The sequence below is a fragment of the Carcharhinus amblyrhynchos genome, chromosome 16, assembly GCF_965287045.1.
Source record: "Carcharhinus amblyrhynchos chromosome 16, sCarAmb.v2.hapA, whole genome shotgun sequence".
Lineage (NCBI taxonomy): Eukaryota > Metazoa > Chordata > Chondrichthyes > Carcharhiniformes > Carcharhinidae > Carcharhinus > Carcharhinus amblyrhynchos.
Window position 1 is genome coordinate 15,986,669 of NC_137339.1, and position 20,795 is coordinate 16,007,463.

Here is a 20,795-nt window from a genome sequence, read left to right on the forward strand (position 1 = left end):
AACGACGGAGATTGTCATCAACTCCAGGAAGGGAAGAGGAGAACACTTCTCTGTCTACATCAATGGGGATGAAGTGGAAAAGGACGAGAGTTTCAAGTTTTTAGGTGTCCAGATAACCAACAACCTTTCCTGGTCTCCCCATGCTGACACTATAGTTAAGAAAGCGCACAAACACCTCTACTTTCTCAGAAGACTAAAGGTATACAGCTCTCACCAATTGTTACAGACACACCATAGAAAGCATTCTTTCTAGTTGTATCACAGTTTGGCATGGCTCCAGCTCTGCCCAAGAATGCAAGGAACCACAAATGGTCGTGAATGCAGCCCAATCCATCATGCAAGCCAGCCTTCTAGCCATTGACTCTGTCTACACTTCCGGCTGTCTGGGAAAAGCAGCCAGCAAATTAAGGGCCCCACACCTAGGACATTCTCTCTTCACCTTCTTCTATCTGAAAAAAGATACAAAATCCTGGAGTCACATACCAATCTATTCAAGAACAGCTTTTTTCCTGCTGCTGTCAGACTTTTGAATGGACTTATCTTGCATTAAGTTGATCTTTCTCTACATCCTAGCTATGACTGTAACACTACATTCTAAACACTCTCGTTTCTTTCTCTATGAATGGTATGCTTTGTCTGCATAGTGCGCAAAAAGCAATTCTTTTCACTGAATGTTAATATATGTGACAATAATAAATCAAATCAAATCAATGACGATAATGGGGTGGCAGTGATGTGGTGATTTTCTGCCCTTGCTGCCCCCAGGATTGTCCAGTCCTGCTTGATGGTAGGGATCAATTCTGGCCTCCCAGATTGCTGGATGCCATCTCCCAGCCCTGCACTCAACCCTGGAACACCTGGATAACAAAGACACCTATGTCAGACTCCTATTTATTGACTAGAGCTCAGCCTTCAACACCATTATTTCTACAAACCTCATCTCAAAACTGCATTGCCAGGGCTCAGGTCCTCCCTCTGTGGCTAGATCCTGAACTTCCTAACCCACAGACTTCAATCATTAAGGATAGGCAACAGCACCTATTCCATGATTATCCCCGACACCAGTGCCACACAAGGCTGTGTTCTCAGCCCCCTACTATACTCCTTATACATCTATAACTGCAGCCAAATTCCCTTCCAACTCAATTTTCACGTTTGCTGATGATTCCACTAGAGTGAGTCGGATCTCAAACAATGATGAGACAGAGTACAGAAAAAGATAGAGAACCTGGTGAACTGGTGCGATGACAATAATCTCACTTCAATGTCAGTAAAACAAAGGAGACAGCCATCAACTTCAGGAAGCAGAGTGGAGGACATGCCTCTGTCTACATCAGTGCTGATAAAGTGGAAATGGTCAAGAGCTTTACATTTCTATGTATCCAGATCACCAACAACATGTCCTGGTTCCCTCCATGCCAATGCTATAGTTAAGAAAGCCCACCAACAACTCTACTTTCTCAGGTGGCTAAGGAAATTCGGCATGTCAGCTACGACTCTTACCCACAAATGTACCAGAGAAAGCATTCTTTCTGGTTGTATCACAGCTTGTAATGGCTCCTGTTCTGCCCAAGGCTGCAAGAACCTACAAAGGGTCGTGAATGCAGCTCAATCCATCACACAGATCAGTCTCCCATCCATTGACTCCATTTACACTTCCCATTGTCTCAGCAAAGCAGCCAGCATAATCAAGGATGCACCCTGGACAAACTCTCTTCCATCTTCTTCCGTTGGGAAAAAGATGTGTGGCATGGTGGTACAATGGTTAGCACTGTTGCCTCACAGCACCAGGGACCAGGGTTAAATTCCTGTCTTGGATCACTGTCCATGCAGAGCTTGCACATTCTCCCCATATCTGCGTGGGTTTCTTCCAGGTGCTCCAGTTTCCTTCCACAGTCCAAATACAAAAGAGTTAGGTTGATTGGCCACACTAAATTGACCCTAGTATCAGGGGGATTAGCAAGGTAAATATGGGGGGTTACGGGAGTAGGGCTTGGGTGGGATTGTGGTCGGATACAATGAACCGAATGACCTCCTCCTGAACTGAAGGGATGCTATGATTCTATGATACAAAAGTCTGAGGCCATGTACCAACTCACTCAATAACAACTTTTTTCCTGCTAAAATGAATGGACCTACCTCATGTTAAGTTGATCTTTCTCTACACTATAGCTATGACTGTAACACTACATTCTACACTTTCTCCTTTCTTTCTCTGTGCTTTGTCTGTATAGCGCACAAGAAACAATATTTTTCACTGTATACAAATACGTGTGACAATCATAAATCAAAACAAAAAATTGGTGCCCCGATTTCTGTTGGCCGTGTTGCCGGCTCAAAGAGCGCCCCACCCCCCGCCACCACCACCAGAGTGACACCCCACTCACTTTTGTTTCATTGAAGAGGCTGAAAATCTGGAGAAAAATTGGTCTGTGCAACTGGAGGGTTAAGCAGCCTTTCCAAAGGAACCTGATACTTTTCCAAATTCTGGTAAGATTGTCTCCTGCGTGTTGTGTTTTGGTTAAACATCGAGCTTCTACTATATATTATGGGTGTCATGTATGTATATATATATAAATATATACGCATATACTTTAAAGAACAAAATAAACAATGTTGAATTAGACAACTGTGTTCTCCTCATGCATCTCACACATGATTAAGCTGCATTGATTCTGACTCACGGAGCTCTCAGTTCTGGCTCCAGAGCTCAGCTGGTTTAACTGGTATTGTTAATAAACATGCATGCGCAACAAATATTTGACTTCATCTGCGTTGCCAAGAAGCATTAGCACAGCATGAGACATCAGAATTTCTGAAAGACGTCATTGGGATTTAAAGCGTAATTGGGTAGACAAATTATAAATGGCCTTCAAAACAGATAAACGAAATTCACTGCTAACAGCCAAGGCAAATATATTAACAAAACTAAAGGAATATTAATATATTAGGGGATCCAAAGTCAATACTTAATAATAATACTTGAATAAACAAATAACAAAGAACAGTACAGTACAGGAACAGGCCCCTGGGCCCACCTAACCTGTGCCTATCACATTTACCTATCCAAACCAACCGCTTATTTCCCTCTATTCCCCATTTGGTTATATGCCTATCAAGACAAGATAAGCATTAAAATGATTAATGCAAAATATAGAAGCTTTGTACAAATTTATTCATGGCTAAGCCCAGCATTTATTGCCAACCCCTAGTTGCCCGTCAGAAGGTGGTGGTGAGCTGTTTTCCTGAACCGCTGCAGTCCATGAAGTTTGTAGGTACATCCACAGTGATGTTAGGGAGAGAATTCCACGACTTTTACCTGGCGAGAATGAAGGAAAAGTGATATATTTCCAAGTCAAGGTGGATTGTGATTTGGAAGAAATCTTGCAGGTAGTGTTGTTCCCATGTATTTGCTGCCCTTGCCCTTTTAGCTGGTGACGGCTATGGGTTTGGAAGGTGCTGCCTCAGGAACCTTTTTGCAAAGATTGATATATGTGCTTTAATAGCCCATTAAATTTAAGATTATTTGAATTGATGTTCTGAATATTCATAACCGGGTATTAAATCTATTTCCTAAAGATCATCATGACCTAAGAAAACTTGGCAGCTCTGACTGCAGTGTTCAACTTGTGTCCAGCCCTTAATTTTTATTATTTGTTTATTTATTGGTGCCACAAGTAGGCTTACATTAACACTCAGTGAACTTACTGTGAAAATCCCCAGTCGCCACACTCCGACACCTGTTGGGGTACACTGAGGGACAATTTAGCATGGGCAATGCACCTAACCAGCACGCCTTTTGAACCATGGGAGAAAACTGGAGCATGCGGCGGAAACCCATACAAACACGGGGAGAACATGCAGACTCCACACAGACAGTGACCCAAGGCCGGGAATTGAGCCCAGGTCCCTGGTGCTGTGAGGCAGCAGTGCTTTAAAGACATTTGAGCAGAATTTTCCACCACCCCTGTGTTTTCCGGTGCCGGAGGCAGCTTGCCATTGGTCACTAGTGGGATCTTCCAGTCCTGACGATGTTTACAGCATTTTGCATGGTTCACCCATCCTGCCATCAAATGCAACTCAGTCATTAGTTGCACATATTTTCCTTTATTGCTTGCCCTGGTCAAATGTATTGGCTTACTGATTTGAAATTTCTTTTTAGTCTCTTTCGTTTGATTGGATGGCGAATGTTAAATGTTACTGTTAAGATAAGTCAATACCAGCGACTTGAAATATCTGCAGCTAATGGGGACAAAAATTCACATTTTATGTGACATCTGTGCAGTTCTACACAACAAAGAATTGAACTTCTTCTCCCTACCCCATCAAAAAGTGTTAAATTAAAAGCGGAGGAATTTAGAGTAGTTAAGAGCAGTGGGCGAGAAGAGGATTGGGAAAGGTTTAAATGTCAACAAAGATTGACAAAGAAGTTGATAAAGAAGGGTAGGAGAAGCTATGAAGCTGGGCTAGCACTTAATATAAAAAAGGATAGCAAGAGTTTTTATAAATATATAAAAAGGAAGAGGCTGGCTAGGGTGAACGTTGGTCCTTTAGAGGATGAGAAAGGGGACCTAGTGGTAGGGGATGGGGATATGGCTAAGGTCTTGAATAACTTTTTTGTTTCTGTCTTCACGGAGGAGGACGTGAATAATTTGCCGGGCGTTAGCGATGGAAAGGTGGTAGGACTGGAGGGTCTTAATGACATTACTGTTACTAGAGAGGTGGTGCTCAACAGACTGGAGGGGCTGATTGTGGACAAGTCCCCAGGACCGGATGGAATGCATCCGAGGGTTCTGAAAGAAATGGCGGAGGTTATAATGGATGCCTTGGTGGTTATTTTCCAGACGTCGCTGGATTCCGGGGAAGTGCCGGAAGATTGGAAAACGGCTAATGTTACGCCGTTGTTTAAGAAGGGTGCCAGGCAAAAGGCGGGGAATTATAGGCCGGTTAGTTTAACGTCTGTGGTAGGTAAAATGTTAGAATCCGTCATTAAGGAGGAAATTGTGAGGCATCTTGAAGGGAATTGCTTGATAGGGCAGACGCAACACGGTTTCATTAAAGGGAAGTCGTGTCTGACAAATTTACTGGAGTTCTATGAGGATGTGTCTAGGGCAGTGGATAGAGGAGAGCCGGTGGATGTGGTCTTTCTGGATTTTCAGAAGGCGTTTGACAAGGTACCTCACAAGAGGTTATTGCAGAAGGTCAGGGGACATGGAGTTGGGGGTAAGGTGTTAGCGTGGATAGAGGATTGGTTGTCAAATAGGAGGCAGAGAGTGGGGGTCAATGGGTGCTATTCGGATTGGCGGTTGGTGACTAGTGGGGTGCCCCAGGGGTCGGTGCTGGGGCCTCAGCTATTTACCATTTATATAGATGATCTGGAGGAGGGAACCGAGTGCAGGGTGTCGAAATTTGCTGATGACACCAAGATTGGGGGAAAGGCAAATTGTGCGGAGGGTGTGGAGAGTCTGCAGAAGGATCTAGATAGGCTGGGCGAATGGGCCAGGAAATGGCAAATGGAATTTAATGTTGGCAAGTGTGAGGTGGTCCACTTTGGTAGGAAGAATGGTAGGAAGGACTATTACTTACGGGGCGAAAAACTGCAGCAGGCGACGGTGCAGAGGGACCTCGGGGTCCTTGTGCATGAGTCGCAAAAACCCAGCTTGCAGGTGCAGCAGGTGGTCAGGAAGGTGAATGGGATGCTGGCCTTCATAGCGAGGGGGATTGAATATAAAAGTAGGGAGGTCTTGCTGCAGCTGTATAGGGCATTGGTGAGGCCGCAGCTGGAGTACTGTGTGCAGTTTTGGGCGCCGCACCTGCGCAAGGATATTTTGGCCCTGGAGGGAGTGCAGAGGAGGTTTACTAGGCTGATACCGGAGTTGAGGGGATTGAGCTATGAGGAGAGGCTGAATAAACTAGGCTTGTACTCGTTAGAGTTTAGAAGAATGAGGGGAGATCTCATTGAGATGTATAAGATGATGAATGGGATGGATAGGATAGAGGTGGAGAGACTCTTCCCGCTCAGAAAGGACAGTAGGACTAGGGGGCACAGCCTCAAGATAAAGGGGAGGCGGTTTAGAACGGAGTTGAGGAGGAACTTCTTCACTCAAAGGGTGGTGAATCTCTGGAATTCTCTGCCCGTTGAAGTGGTGGAGGCTGCCTTGCTAAATATTTTTAAGAAGCAGGTTGATGGGTTCTTGATAAGAGAGGGGATTAAGGGTTATGGGGAGAGGGCGGGAAAGTGGAACTGAGCCACGACAGATCAGCCATGATCTTATTGAATGGCGGGGCAGGCTCGAAGGGCTAGATGGCCTACTCCTGCTCCTATTTCTTATGTTCTTATGTTCTTATGTTCATTGTGCACGATTTTCATTCTTGCCGACATCCTTATCATTAGCAATGGAAGAGGTGAGGCAGGTGGCTTTTGTTCTTGGTGAATGCCAGGCATGGAATCAGTATTGTGCCCATCACCACAGTCGGGAAATCTGAACCATTCACAGGCCCGGCCCACTAAACTGTTTCTGAACTGCAACTGACTGGGCTCCTGTGATAGAAAATTAGCCATCCACCAGGTTTTCAACTGTTAACTGCAAGATTATCGAGCAAAAGATTATCAGCCAGCAGTTCAAAGTCTCTTCCAGGCTGTTTGTAGTACATGCATTAGCAGCGTTAATTTAATCTTTCAAAAGTACGTAGTGCTTACGTGCAGAATTTATTTTCTGCTGGATCAAATATATTTACATTTCAATAGCCAATTAATAAACTCATTGAGAGAGCAGCTCACATGGTCACATTTAATATACTTTCAATGACAGCATTCTGAAGAGAGAGGTGATTTCATTCAACCAAATCCCTCTCTCATCTGTGCAGATCTTGTGATATGGATTGTTTAAAAGGATTTCACATAACATATTTACAGTCTCCAATGCTGTTTGAGGAAGTTATGTTTTAGCATTCCCCATCTTCTTATCCATCGAGTCACATCATGTGGTCAGATAATAGACGTGTATTGTGGTTTTGAAGCACTGGTGCCGTTAATGTATATCAGATGCCACACACATTGGGAAAAAGCAGCTGACCTTTCACCATAATGAGAAGGTGCCGGCATTGGACTGGGGTAAACACAGTAAAAAGCCTCACAAGACCAGGTTAAAGTCCAACAGATTTATTTGTTGGAAAAGCTCAAGCTTTTGGAGCACTGCCCCTTCATCAGGTGAGTGGGGGTTTGTTCACAAACAGGGCATATACAGACACAAACTCTATTTACAAAATAATGGTTAGAATGCGAGTCTTTATATGTAATCAAATCTTATCAGGTGAGTGAGAGAGACTTTAAGACTTGGTTACGTGTAAAGACTCACATTCCAACCATTATCTTGTAAATTGAGCTTGTGTTTTTATATGCCCTGATTGTGAACACCACTCCCACTCACCTGATGAAGGAGCAGCACTCCAAAAGCTTTTGGCTTGTGCTACCAAATAAATCTGTTGGACTTTAACCCGATGTTGTGAGATTTCTCACTGTGCTTTCACCATAATAAGAAGTCTCACAACACTGTGCTCACCACAGTCCAACGCTGGCACTTTCACCATAACGTCAGAGTTGGTAGCTTTAATTATGTATGCGTTCCTCCCAGTTCTTAATTCCTGTTCTGCAAAGAACACATACTTTATACCCATTTTTCAGTCACAAAACTGACATCTAATTCTCCTATATGGCCATCAGGTAGCACATGCTTATTACATCACCTCCCAGATTGGTGTAAAAAATAGACTAGGCATCCAAAACCCCCACCTGAAATGAGCTAAGACCCTTTTCCAATGAAAATGAAGTAAATTCTTAGCTGAGGTCCCCTGTGAAAAATTGAACTAGTGTGCAATCTAGACCCAAGGTTCTGATATTTCAACAAATCCCATTCCAATATATACCCCACCCCTTGCCACGATGCCCTATCCATCTTCTTGTCCTCATTAGAACTCCTATGCCAGTTGCCCTCATCCCTATCATGCTGCTGATGCAGTGAACCGAAGTTAAACAGGCTTTGAAAGAGGGCTACCTGGGGGCTTCCAGTAGGTGTCTACAACCTGCCAGTTTTTAGGGGAGTCTGAGACACGATATTGGGTGCATGTGGGACTACCAGTTAAGACATCGGGATAATCCCCTGCAACCAGTTTGCCCTGGCGGACCAGTGTAAATGTAGTTCTAGAACATAATTTGAAATTTCCTCCACCAGCAATTCTGAAAGGAATGTGGTTTGTGTTTAAAGATGTGCTGTGTCTGAGAGAAGAAAACCTTCATTCTGTGGTCAGGCTTTGGGGATTCTTTCAAAGGGGTCATGAAGGTTAGAGTTTAAGGGAGTCCTGCAATTAAAGAGTTCAGCATGGATAAATGTGAGAGAAAATCTAAATAGTTTCACTGTGGCCTTTCTCCCGAGAGATGGTAAGAAAGACATCTGCTGGCTGACTGAAGACTGTCAAGGTAATTATACAAACATGTGACTACATTTTATAAGGTTGTTCTGCAAAGCATATTTATTACTGTTCATTGCAATCTTCACAGATAGAGAGAAATTGCAGTGGGCCTTTCCAGCTCACCTTTTTTAATGGATGAGGCTCTTTTTCCTACGGTACAAGTATACAGAAATGTTATGGAGGGAGTTCATTTGGCCCACTGTGTCTGCACCGGCTCTCCAAACAAGTGCCATTGCTTAGTGCCATTCCCGCACCCTTTCCCCATACCCCCACAGATTGCTTCCCTTCAAGTAATCATCTGAATGCCTCGATTGAACCTGCTTCCACCACACTTCTGGGCAGTGCATTCCAGCTCCAAACCGCTCGACATGTCAACAAGCTCTTTCTCACATCACATTTCCTTCTTTTGCAAATCACTTTCAATCTGTGCCCTCTGGTTCTCAGTCATTTTACGAGCAAGAACAGTTTCCCCCAAACTACACAGTCCAGCCCCATCGTGAACTTGATTACCTTTATCAAATCTCCCCTTAACCATCTTCTCTCCCTCTACCCTCTTAACAAAAATTTTTCATCCCTAGAACCATTCTTGTAAATCTGTTCTGCATTCTCTCCAATGCGGTTACATCCTTCCTATAGTGTGGCGTCAAGAATTGTATACAAAATTCCAGCTGAGATCCAACTGGTGTCTTGTATAAGTTCAGCGTAACATCCTTGTTCTATTACTCTATGTCCCTATTAAAAAATCCCAGAATACTATTTGTTTTATAAATTACTCTCTCTACCTGTCCCACTACCTTCAATGATCTATACATATTTACATCTGAGTCTGTCTACTTCTACATCCCTTTCAGAATTTTACCCCTTGTTTTATATTATCTCCCCATGCTGTTCCTACCAAAATGCGTCACCCTGCACTTCTCTGCATTCAACTTCATCTACCACCACTCTGCCCACTCTGCCAACTTGTCTTTGTTCTTTTGAAGTTCTCAACTCTTTTAGACTACACTATAGGTTTATAAAGTAGCCATATCAGAGACCTGACATTGTTACAATTGAAATGCTACAAGTAATACTCACCGTATCCAGCGCTGGGACTTTGTTGCTGCATGGTCTCACACACTCAACAAGATGAAACACAGTGAGGAGCAGCTCTGACTTTCCCGCTGGTCAGAATGGCAGGATCTCGCATCAGATTTTGTGCTTGGAACCCCAATAATTGCACACAGGTGAGTTCCCCCTCCGAGTCACCTGACAGGCTGATTCGTCTGGCAGATTTGAAGGCCCCAGCACCATCTTTACCTACCAGTCCAGCACATCCCTATCATGGTCTCCAACCCATCTGTCTCCCACCAGACCACGCAGGATGTCAGCAACCCAGGGGACAAAGGATATTAGCCTCAAGATGAAGTCTGTTCCTTGGGGTCAGCCGCCCTCCCATCCCAACCTTGTCACCTGACATGTGCCCATGCCCTACTTAAATCTCTATCAGCCACATCTGGAGTCGACTAGTTATTAGTGTTTGTATCTCAGGAAGTTTCACAATGGGTCATGACATCTGCATTTGCCAAAAACAACCATCAAAAACATTTTCAGCATGTTACATCATTCCTAAGTAAAATGAGCCTGAAAGAAACACCCTTACGCTGCTTCACAAAACTACACTCATTGTCAGAGAAAAAAAAATCACAGCAGTATCGACTGCATGTACTTCAGCAAATGGTGATGTTCTGAACCAAGCCTGGATATCTGGATGATATTAGTCTCTGTTCTGGTTATTTCGCACCAAGTGACAGTAACTGGCTGTGGTTATGCTGCCTGCTCACAGGTTTCGGGAGTCAGGAAAGGCACAATCCATCCATTCTACTCAAATGCATGCATCGAGCAGTGTCGGTCAGAATGTGGCCAATGTGGTTATCCATAATGATAAATCAACACAGATAGGGTAGCCAGCTCTATTTTGGGTGGCATGGTGGTCCAGTGGTTAGCACTGCTGCCCCACACCGCCAGGGACCCAGGTTCAATTCTCAACTTGGGTCACTGTCCGTGTGGAATCTGCACGTTTCCTGCGTGTGTTTCCTCCAGGTGCTCCGGTTTCCTCCCTTAAGCTTAAAAGACATGCTGGCTAGATGCATTGGCCATGTGTGCATGGGTTTCCTCTGGGTGCTCCGGTTTCCTTCCACAGTTCAAACAAAGTGCCGTTAGGTGCATAGCCATGCTAAATTCTCCCTCACTTTACTTGAACAAGTGCCAGAGTGAGGCAACTATGGGATCTTCTCAGTAACTTAGTTGCAGTGTTAATGTAAGCTGACTTACGACACTAATAAAAAATGTTTAATCATAAAAATCAGCATCTAAATATCTTTTAAAACACTTTAAATATAAAAATCGAGCTAATCAGCACTTTTTTAGGTGAGTACATTATTGGCACATGATGCTGGAAAGGCTGGACCATACAAATATAGAGTAACTGACCAAAAAAAATCATTTTTCAGCTTGTATGTACTGTGTCTATGTATACTTCAGTGATGGATGTTCTATTGCTGCAAATGCTTGATAATATTTGTGTGGAATTGTTTTCAATCTTGAATGTCTTGTTTCTCTACAGAAGGCTGACTGCATTTGCATGTGAAAGAAAACAATAGTTTATTTATGAAAGCTTAGTTCTCCCTTGTGCAAAAGTATGCCACACAACGCCTTTTTTGTTCTGTGAAGGACAAGATGTCAAACGCTGCTGTGGAAATGATCGGTCCTTTTTTTAGCTCAGGCTATCGTGGAAGAAACTAAAATTACGATGAAAATATTGTAAGGGGTATTTACTGTCTGGCATGGTGTCTGGAAGAACATTACCAAGACTGTAAGTTAAGGATACACAATTGGATCTCTGTGTCGGTAATCAAATCTGTTACTAAAAGTTTTCTTTAAAGCTAATGTTTAAGACCAACTATGTTTCAGCAGATTTGGTGTCTGATGCACAGTGATTAATATTTCATCTTTTGGGCAAGGTTGGCGTGAATATTTCCTGTGGTTGTAGAAATGTTAATATCCCCAAAAACTATTCAGTGCATGTTTGTACCTCTTTGAAGACTAGGTTCATGGTGGCACAGTGGTTAGTACTGCTGCTTCACAGCACCAGGGACCTGGGTTCAATTCCCTGCTTGGGTCTCTGTCTGTGAGGAGTTTGCACATTCTACCTGGATCTGTGTGTGTTTCCTCTCGGTGCTCCAGTTTCCTCCTACAGTCAAAAGATGTGCAGATTAGGTGCATTGGTCATGTTAAATTGCCCCTCAGTGTCTCCGGGTGCGTAGATTAGAGAGTGGGGTGGCACGGTAGCTTTGGGCGGGATGGTAGCACAGTGGTTAGCACTGCTGCTTTGTAGCGCCAGGGATCTGGGTTTGATTCCCTGCTTGGATCACTGTCTGTGTGGAGTTTGCACGTTCTCCCTGGGTCTGCGTGGTCTTCCTCTGGGTGCTCCAGTTTCCTCCCACATTCTGAAAGACATGTTGGTTAGGTGGATTGACCCAAAGAGGCGCCAGAGTGTGGTGACCAGGGGAATTTCACTGTAGCTTCATTGCAGTGTTAATATAAGCCTCACTTGTGACTAATAAATAAGCTTTACTTTAGTACGGGTAAATGTGTGGGATTACAGGGATAGAGCCTGAGTGGAATTGTTGTTGGTGCAGACTCGATGGGCTGAATGGCCTCCTTCTGCACTGTTGGGTTTCAATGGTTTCTATGAGGTTCCATTTACTGTAGAATGATCGAATCTTAATAGCACAGGAAGAGATCAATCAGCTTGCTAAAAGACCATCCTAGACCCCTGCTCATCCCTTTTGCCTGTCAATTTTGGTCCTTTCAAGTGTTTATCCAATTACACTAAAAAAAATCTGCTTCTTCCACCTCTTCAAGTGGTGTGTTACAGATCATAATAACCTGTTTTGTAAAACAAAATTCTCCTTATTTCATATCAGCATCTTCCATCAATCACCTTCAATCTGTATCCACTAATTATCAACATATTTGCCAGTGGAAATTCTTTCTCCTCATTTAGTCTCTCAGAGTACTTCATGTTTTAGAACTCCACAATCAAAACTTCTTAATATTTCCTGCTTTAAGAAGAACAATCATAGCTTCTCCAACCTCTTCACGTGAAATCCATCATACTGATACCAAATTCGAGTGAATCTCCTCAGAGCATTTCATAGGCCTCACACCTTTCTAAAGTGAGGTGCCCAAAATTGGGCATCAATTTAAATTTATTTACTCGTATCACAAGTAGGCTTACATTAACACTGCAATGAAGTTACTGCAAAAAACTCCTAGTCACCACATTCCAGTGCCTGTTTGGGTACACTGAAGGAGAATTTAGCACAGCCAATGCACCTAACCAGCACATCTTTCAGACTGTGGGAGGTAACCGGAGCACATGGGAACCCATGCAGACACGGGGAGAATGTGCATACTCCGCACAGACAGTGACCGACCCAAGCTGGGAGTCAAACCCACGTCCCTGATGCTGTGAGGCAGCAGTGCTAACCACTGTGCCACGAGGCCGAAAGAGCGACGTATGAACTTTGCTTGATAAGTTTCCTATGAAGCAACTTGAGTCCTTTAATTCTGTTGAAGTTTCTATAATACAAGTGTGGCTATTGTCAGTCAGTCATTCAATAGTTCAGAACTTGAATATTGCTGAAAAAAAGAGACATGGTGGAGCTTTTTGCCTTGCACTCATTGGGGCATTTTACAAGAATAACCATATAAGAGAAACAACAAATCATACTATTTGAGAAGAAAGTGCAGATTGGTTGGCAAGTTGACTCTAATTGGTAGATGTGGTGCCACAGATACTTCATCTGACGAAGGAGCAGCAATCCAAAAGCTTGTGATTTCAAATAAACCTTTAGGACTGTAACCTGGTGTCATGTGACCTTTCTCCTTGCCTATTCTAATCCAGCATCTCCACATCATGACCATAGAGAATGAACCAGGTTAACTGCAAAGCAATGTTTGAAATTTAAACCAGGCAGTTTGACACTAATCAGTCAAGAAATGGGGAATGAGTCAGCGAATGACTATCACTTATTTTGCTTAGCATTTGGTTATTGTTTTTTGGTTATTATTCTTGATTGGCATAACTCCTTTTTATTCTGCACCTCTATTTTGACTTGATTTTGATTTGATTTGATTTATTATTGTCACATGTATTAACATACAGGGAAAAATATTGTTTCTTGTGCTCTATACAGACAAAACATACCGTTCACAGAGAAGGAAATGAGAGAGTGTGGAATGTTACAGTCATAGCTAGGGTGTAGGGAAAGATCAATTTAATGCAAAATCTAATGGCAGCAGGGAAGAAGCTGTTCTTGAGTCGGTTGGCACGTGACCTCAGACTTTTGTATTCTTTTTCCAAAGGAAGAAAGTGGAAGAGAGAATGTCCGGGGTGCGAGGCGCCCTGAATTATATTGGGTGGATTTCTGAGTTAATGATCATAGACACTTTTTAAGCACCTTTGTCACCTTGTCCCACTTTGCCCAGCCACTAAGAAGAATTACATTTTAAAGAAAGAATCTCCCAATCACCATTTATTTTGAAATCACTGCTCAGTTTAACATTGCTTTAGTTTATCTGTTTCTCCTCACTCTTCGAAGATCTCTCTTTGCATGTTGCATTCAGACAGATTATGAGCCAATGCTATGGTTGGAGAATGCAACAAAGCAATGAATGATCATACCCAGTTGAGATGGTGGAATCGTTGATAAATATCTCAAGTTATTGCAGATAGCTTATGTTCTGGACTTCAGCAGGCAGCTGAAGAAATTTCCTCTATGACATCTGTAGCTCATTTTATTCGTTTTTATTTAGCTAAAGTTGCGTGTGATAATCATTTTAATAAGGCTAACATTTGAACCTCCTGAACCCAATTTACATATTGCTCCAACTTTTGTGTAGTACAGCTACAAGAAAAGAAATAAGTTGGCTTTAGAAATCAAACAGAATGAGATGTAATGATAACAAGCTTTTTTATTTGTAATAACACAATTGCTATTTATTTCTGCATTGTTGACGCATTTGCCTGAGATTTCCGTAGAGTTTCCCCTTATTATCGGCTATAACTTTGGTGTCATGTTGCTAGAAAATCTTGAAGATACGACATAAAATAGTGAAAAACTGGCAGAAATCCAACAGAAATTATGTACCTAATGGTGGCACAGTGGTTAGCACCAGGAACCTGGGTTCAATTTGTGGCGTGGGTCACTGTCTGTGCGGAATCTGCCCACTCTCCCTGTGTCTGCAAATGTTTCTTCTGAGTGTTCATGTTTCCTCCCACAGTCCAAAAGATGTGCTGGTTAGGTGCATTGGCCTTGCTAAATTCTCCTTCAGTGTGTCCAAACAGATGCTGGAGTGTAGTGACTAAGGGATTTTCACAGTAACTTCATTGCAGTGTTCATATAAGCCTACTTGTGACACCGATAAATAAGCCTTAGAATTCTACTTTGCCTTTTTCATTGATAATACATATGTAGATGTCTTGCATACACCTCTAACTGCTTAGAAGTTGATCATGAATTTGCTCTCAAAGTACAGAACAATTTTACTGTCATTTTGAGCTGACTCACTAATCAGTTAGAGCTGTTCAGACTTCCAAGCCAGGAATTTCCTACCTTCTTCCGGTACCGATGGTGACCCCCACAATACCTCCCCCAAACCACCCCCGCCCCCTGATGGCAGGATCCCCACTGGTGGGACAGGTGAGCCACACAAAATACCTTGACATTGGCAGGGCTGGAAGATCCCGCTGGCAGCTAATGGTGAGCCATCTATGCCAATAGAAATCAGACTGTGGGATGGGGACAGAAAATCCCACCCATAGTTTTGTTGCAACAACTGTAACAGCAATGTTGTACCATTTTAGTGCAATTTCTCTTTTAAATAAATATATATAGGTTAATTAATGGAAGATTGCTATTTGCCCTATCAAAGTTCATTTGGGACAGTGATCTAACTGTGACACTCTTTGCCTTCTAGTTGTACATAGTGCAGGTCTTACTGTTTTTCAACCGGAATATGGGGTTTACGATTGGGGTAGTGTGGTGGCACAGTGGTTAGCTCTGCTGCCTCACAGCACCAGGGACCCAGTTTCAATTCCAAACTCGGGTCACTGTCCATATGGAGTTTGCACATTCTCCCAGACCAGAAACCTTTGGGCATTCTGATTTCATCCCACAGTCCAAAGATGTGTGGGTTAGATTAATTGCCCATTCTAAATTGATCCTAGTGTTAGGGGGATTAGCAGGGTATATATGTGGGGTTACGGGAATAGGGACTGGGAAGGATTGTGGTCAGTGCAGACTTGAAGGGTCGAATGGCCTCCTTCTGCACTGTAGGATTCTATTCTATGATTCTATGACTCTGCGAGTCTTTGGGATTTTCTATCCCTAGAACTATTGAGGCTGAATCATTGAATCAGACTGAGACAAGCAGAGTTTTGGAACTATAGGGGAGTGAAGGGTTACTTACTACAGGCATGAAAGTGGAGTTGAGGCCAAGATCAGCCCAACCCAATCAGTTCTTGCTGACTGGTGGAACAGGCTCAAGAGGCCACATTACCTTCTCCTGCTCCAATTTCCTATGTTCTTACGTGCAGTGACATTATTGGCCATAGACTATGCAAAGGCTGTTCTAATAATGATCAGCACTGCATGGTGCACAGTGGTTACCACTGTTGACTCACAGTGCCAGGGACCTGGGGTTCAATTCCGATCGTGGGTGACAGTCTGCATGCAATTTGCACACCTTCCCCATATCTGCGTGGGTTTCCACCAGATGCTCCGGTTTCCTCCCACAGTTCAAAGATGCGCGGGTTGGCCATGCTAAATTGACCCGAGTGGCAGGAGGATTATCAAGATAAATATGAGGGGTTACATGAATAGGGCCTGGGTGGGATTGTGGTCGGTGCAGGCTCGATGGGACAAATGGGTTCCTTCTGCACTATAGGGATTCTATGATTCTATGAGCACCACCTCCTCCACTGGAGTGAGGGCATGCAGTCTCACCCACCCCCCACCCCCTCCCGCTCAGTTTAGCAATTGCTGCCTCAGGTTGTGCACCACCTACTCTGACAAGTATGTAAGCAAGTATTACGCAACCTGTTACTTATCAGCATGTGCAAGCAATGAGGTTTGACTGTGAGGCACTTATAAGTTTGCGTGAGATTGAGGTGAAGCATGTGAAAATTTGATATGTGTACTGATTGATAGGGGTTGGCAGTGGGTGAATGATAAGGCTGTAATGATTCGAGCAATGTATGAGAGTGGTGTTGCAATCGGTAGAACATGACTTCTGAAATTGCACTTGCAGACCCCAGTCACTTCCTGCAGCACTGCACTCAAATCGTCTGGACTTGGTTTCTGGTATTGACCTTAAAGGGTTCCTGTTGCCTTCTGAGAATATATCTGCAGAACCACCTGTCACTTTGCCAGTGCGGGACATCACTCCTATATTTTACCTTCTCCACCATGGCCTCGGATGTAGCGTCCAAAACCCTTGAAGCTCACTCTGTCCTCAATTTGTGCCATTCTTCCCTGTTTGTCTGTCAGAGTCACCTCCTAAATAACTGCCAGCACGCGATCTAACTATGATGCAACCTCTCATTAAAAGGTGCAGCCTAGTGTTAAGCACTGCAGGCTAGCATAAGTAGTGCAGGCTACCATAACAGGTGCAGGCTGGCATACATGGTGCAGGCTGGCATAGCTGATGCAAGCTAGAATACCTGGTGCAGGCTAGCACAAGTGCTAGCGAGTTACAATTTTGAACCTGCACATAGTAATCAAATAAGCAGGCAGCATGAATTGACCTGCTGCCTATTTTACATTGAACTTGGGTAGTTACGGGTGGCACAGTGATTAGCAGTGCTGCCTCACAGCACCAGGGATCCGGATTCAATTCCCAGCTTGGGTCACTGTCTATGTGGAGTCTGCATGCTCTCCCTGTGTCGGCATGGGTTTCATCCGGGTGCTCCGGTTTCCTCCCACAGTCTGAAAGATGAGCTGATCAGGTGCATTGGCCATGTTAAATTCTCCCTCAGTGTACCTGAACAGGTGCTGGAGTTTGGCGACTAGGAGATTTTCACAGTAACTTCATTGCAGTGTTAATGTAAGACCACTTGTGACACTAATCAATAAACTTTAAACATTAATCATGCTCTGAAAACCCTGAAAATTTCTACGGACTATTCAATTTAACTCCCGCAATATCTGGAAAACAAATTAAAATATGATATGAAATGGCACCGAATGTTGTAGAATTTAGCTTCAACAAAAAGAATTTAAAATTCACTTTAAAATATGTAACAATGTAGGATATTGTGTTGTCGACAGTGATATGATGTCAGTTGCACTGTGATATTTGATGTAATCAGCCATTAGGAATTGAACTTGGATCTTTTACATAGCGGTTTTCCACACAAACCACCTTGTCCAATTTTTCAGCAAATGTTTTGAAGTTTCTTGCTTCAGTAAGTTTGTTTTGCTGTAGATTTTTTTTTGGACATGCTGAATGCTGAAATGTTACCAGAGGACACATATTATAGAGGACTGGTTAGAAAAATAACAATGACAACAGGAGGAATTTTATTTCTCTGCAGCGAATGATTCAAATCTGGAATTCACTGCCTGAGAATGTGGTGTATTCGATTGTGGCTTTCACAGGAGAATTGGATCATGATCTGAGGAGGAACTATTTACAGGGCATGTTTGTTGCTTGTTGGTAACAATCGTTCCTCTGAATCAGAAGGTTGTTGGTTCAAATTCCACTCCAGGGACATTGACCTAAACTCCAGGCTGACACTTCAAATGCACTACTAAAGGTTTGCTGAACCGTCAGAGGTACTGCCTTGTAGCTGTACTGCCAAACAGGGCCGTGTTGATGTATAAAACATCCTGTCGTACTATTTTGAAGAGGGGGAGTTTTTCCTGCTGCCCCACAAATATTTATCCCTCAATCAATACTACAAAAAGAGACTTATCTGGTCACTATCACATTGCTATTTGTGGAAGTTTGCTGTGTGCAAATTGGCTGCCACTTATCAAATATTACAATAGTGACTGCACTTGAAAAGTACTTCAGAGGCTGTGAAGCATTTTGAGCTTCTGACTCTGTGTAAGATGCTATGTAAATATAAGTCTTGTTTTAATGTTGGAGGACAGGAGAAGGCTCCATTCAATAGCAACAGAAGAACACATTAAAATAACTGTCCATGTACTGGACACAAGCAGCTGACAATATTATAAAAGCAAAATACTGTAGATGCTGGGAATTTGAAAGAAAAACAGAAAATGCTGGAAAATTGCAGGAGGACTGGCAACATACGTGACGGGAGAAATAGAGCTAACCTTTCAAGTCCTTGTGACTCTTCTTTTAGCCTACAATATTAATTAAGACTTCAATAAAAAGTAAAGTCAGACAATCAAACAATTAACTTTCAAACCAATATTAATGCAAAAGGCTAATTGTCAAAGTTTGCTATTTGTAGAAGTTTGCTATTGGTAGAAGTTTGCTACTTACAAATATTACAATGCTGACTGCACTTGAAAAGTACTTCAGTAAAGCATTTTGAACTTCTGACTCTGTGTAGGATGCTATGTAAATGTAAGTCGCTTTTCAATGTTGGAGAACAGGAATACAAGCAACTGCTTTCTCAAGTTTTTAAATTTATTTGCATTACAAGCAGGCTTATATCAACACTACAAGGGAGTTAGTGTGAAAATCCCCTAGTTGCCACACTCTGGTGCCTGTTCAGGTACACCGAGAGAGAATTTAGCATGGTCAATGCACCTAACCAGCACGTCTTGCGGACTGTGGGAGGAAACCGGAGCACCTGGAGGAAACCCATGCAGACATGGGGAGAATGTGCAGACACTGCACAGACAGTGACCCAAGCCATGAATCAAACCCAGATCCATGACTCTGCAAGGCAGCAGAGCTAACCATTGTGCCACCATGCCGTCCCAACACGAAGATTTCAAATGATGACGACTGTAACTGGGTGAAGTAAACTTTTATTTTGGTAAATAATACCTCCCTGGGCAATTTTCCACATGATTAAAATTACCAACAAAATGGCAAGCACTATTCGATTCCTCTGGTCATCATCATATTGTTTCTTTTTGGAGCTTGCAGTGTGCAAACTGGCTGCCGCATCTCAAATATTACAATAGCTTCTGTCCTGTATCATACAACTGTGATTATACTTCAGAAGGACTTCATTGGTTTAAAAGTGCTCTGAATCATAGAATGAATGGCTAAAGCATAGATGAAGGCCATGCAGCCCATCATGTCAGTGCTGACCCTCTGCAGTTTGCCTTGTGCCACATCCCCTATTGCCCTGAAAATTTGTCCTCTTCAGACAATGATCCAGTTCTCTTTTGAAAGCCTTGAATCCGCCTCCAACAAGAATCCATTCTAAATCCAGACCACCCGCTACTTAAAGAAGGGTTGCACAGTGGTTAGCTTCCTCACAGCGTCAGGGACATGGGTTTGGTTCGTGGTTTGGGCCACTGTCTGCGCGGAGTCTGCATGTTCTCCCCATGACTGCGTGGGTTTCCTCCAGGCGCTCTGGTTTCCTCCCACAAGTCCAAAAGACGTGCTGGTTAGGCACATTGACCATGCTAAATTCTCCCTCAGTGACCCTGAGCAGGTGCCGGAGTGTAGCGACTAGGGGATGTTCACAGTAACTTCATTGCAGTGTTAATGTAAGCCGACTAATAAAGAAACTTCAAGATTTTCCTCATGTCATCATTTCTATTAGTGTCTCCTGGCTCTTGCTCCTTCTCTAACGAGAACAATCTCTCTCTATCGACTCTATCCAGTTCCCAATTGATTTTGAATACTTCTGTTAAAACTCTCCTGGATCTTTCTTTGAAGCCAAACAGCTTCAGCTTCGAGATTCTATCTTTTTAGAAACATTGATTCATACCAAATCTAACCACAGTTTCTTCATTTCTGGAATAATTTCTGTAAATCTCCTTTGTCCCCTTCACATCCTTCCAAAAAACATGGTACTCAGAAATGACACTGTACTCCAGGAGAAGGCAAACACATGTTTCATACTGATTTGGCATAACAATAAATCAGCGTATAATAAACTGAGGTGCTGCCTCCAGTTCTGGGACATCTAGTCATCATAAAATGCACTACAAAAATGCAAGTCTTTCTTTCTCTGGAAGACACTAAATAAGGTTTCATAGAATCCCGACAATGCAGAAGGAAGCCATTCTGCCCATCCAGCCTACACCGACAACAATCCCACCCAGGCCCTATCCCCACAA